We start from the raw sequence: 2,331 nt of genomic DNA on the forward strand, positions 1-2,331 counted from the left end.
TCTTGGCTTTCAATCTTGGGGCACTAGGTGGGGTCTGAGGCTGCCTCTGTGGGAGGATGAAGGTCACCCCCACAGCTCTGAGTATTTAAATAGAGCTGCTTGCATAAGAGGCTGTTGTATCACCCTGGGAGAAAGGGTGGGTGGGAGAGGGCAGGGGGCCAGGGAGCGAGCCCTGGCTGGGCCTCCAGGCCAGCAGGCCCAATTACCTTTCATCTTGCGGGTTCTTGCAAGGCCGAAGGTAACAATGAGAACAGCTGTCAGCCTCCCTCCCACGTGGGCTCTTCCATCACCTATGTGGGTTCTGAGGTTTGCAAAAGCTTTCACAGTTTTTGTCTTGTCGAAGTCTGCGATTTCATGAATATTGTGAGTGTGCCCCATTTTAAATATTTTATTATTTTTATTTTTGTGTAGAGTGTATTGCCTGCATGTGTATAAGTGCACCCGTGTCATGCAATGCTGGAGGAGGTCAGAAAAGGACATCAAATCCCCTGGAACTGCAGTTATGCTTATTAGCTGCCATGTGGGTGCTGGGAATCGAACCTGGGTCCTCTGCAAGAGCAGTCAGTGTTCTTAACCACTGAGCCATCTCTCCAGCCCCAAGTCCCACTTTACAGAAGAGGAAAACTAAGGCTGAGCCCAGTGACCAGACTTGCCTGAGGTTGCACAACAAATTAGGAACAAAGATCAGAACTGAAAGAAAGGCCAGGAACCCCAGGGACTTACTTTTCCCAAAGAGACTGAAGCTCAGAGACTTGTTCAAAGTTACACAGCAAAAGGCCTCAAGGGAAGTCAATCCCAGTTTCAAACCCTAAGCATTTGCTTCTCTAGCAGACTTACATGTCAGAAATCACTCATAACAGGGGCTTAGATGATAGATGCTGAACACAGGGGACCAGGGAATGACCAGGTGAGCAGAGCTTCCAGGGGAAGGCTTCCTGAAGGAGGGGACCCCAGAGCTGAAGCCTCTGGACTAGGAAGAATTAACCAGTAGGCAGTGCGAAGAAGCTGTGCAGGCTCAATAGGGTGCGGGGGTGTGAAACCACATGATTTTGCAAGGGAGCCACAAGCAATTTGATGTTATTAAGGCATGACGTGGGATGCTGGAGAGGTCTCCAGGACCTTGCAAGGCAGGTCCAGGAGTGGGGATTTTAGGTTGAAGGCAATAGGGAGCCACTGAAGGTTTTAAGCAAGGTGTGGCATGATTATAGTCAGGCAGGCTCAGAACTCAGGCCTCCCAACTGAGCCTGGAGTTGTGGGAGACAGAGGAGAGACGCTGGCAAGGATGAAAAAGCACTCAGCTTGCCCTGGGGTGTTGGGGCTGGCCTGCTCTGCCCTGACTCCCTGCTCCTGCAGGACAGCTGGCGCCCCTCTGGGTCCCAGCCCACTGAGCACTGGTGGGGACGTGCCTGTGTCAGGTGTGGCTGGGGATGGGTGAGGCTCGGGCACTCAAAGCAGTGGCTTCCGCCCGTTAGAGCCAGGCCACCAGGGTGTACTGGGCACAGTGGCTGAGTCAGGACTTCTGTGTCTGTCCCTTGCCTGACCTGGCCTTGTGACTACTGTAGCTTTGGTGATAGGGCAGGGCCACCACTGACAGTCTGATTTCCAGAGCTTGCAAGCTGTGTTAATGCAGGCTCTGAGGGAGCTTGGAGATTCTGTCCCCAAGTGACCACTGTGACCAGACATGGACTGTCAAGCCCTGATGGACATAAGGCCTTCCTAAGAACCCATGATATGGTACAAGATGGGGACCATAGATCGTCCAGTGCTCAAAGGCCAGTGGGCAGCTGCCTGTATTTCCATTGGCTCCCTTAATCAGTAAGAATAGAAACCTTATTTTCCTATTTTCCTTTTTTTTTTTTTTTTTGGACTTTTTGAGACAGGGTCTCCCTGTAGCCCCAGTTGACCTGGAACTTACTACGTAGACCAGGCTGGCCTCAAACTCACAGAGATCCGCCTGCCTCTGCCTCCCAAGTGCTGGGATTAAAGGCGTGTGCCACCATGCCTGGCTTATTTTCATTTTTTAATGATGATGATGATTATCAATGTGTGTATGATATATGTGTGTGAATGCAGATGGATGTGTACTGTGGCACGTGTGAACATCAGAGGTCACCCTTTTGGGAGTCTGTCCTTTCCTTCCACCTTGGGATCCACCAGAATTGAACTCGGGTCATCAGGCTTTCGTGGCAAGTGCTTTTACCCACTGAGCCATCTTGCTCATCTAAAACTTCATTTTTATTTATTTGTTTATTTATTTATTTTTTTTTTTTTTTGAGACAGGGTCTCCCTGTAGCCGCAGCTGACCTGAAACTCACTATGTATACCAGGCTG

The sequence above is a fragment of the Nannospalax galili genome, unplaced genomic scaffold, assembly GCF_000622305.1.
Source record: "Nannospalax galili isolate Female #2095 unplaced genomic scaffold, S.galili_v1.0 scaffold548, whole genome shotgun sequence".
Classification (NCBI taxonomy): domain Eukaryota; kingdom Metazoa; phylum Chordata; class Mammalia; order Rodentia; family Spalacidae; genus Nannospalax; species Nannospalax galili.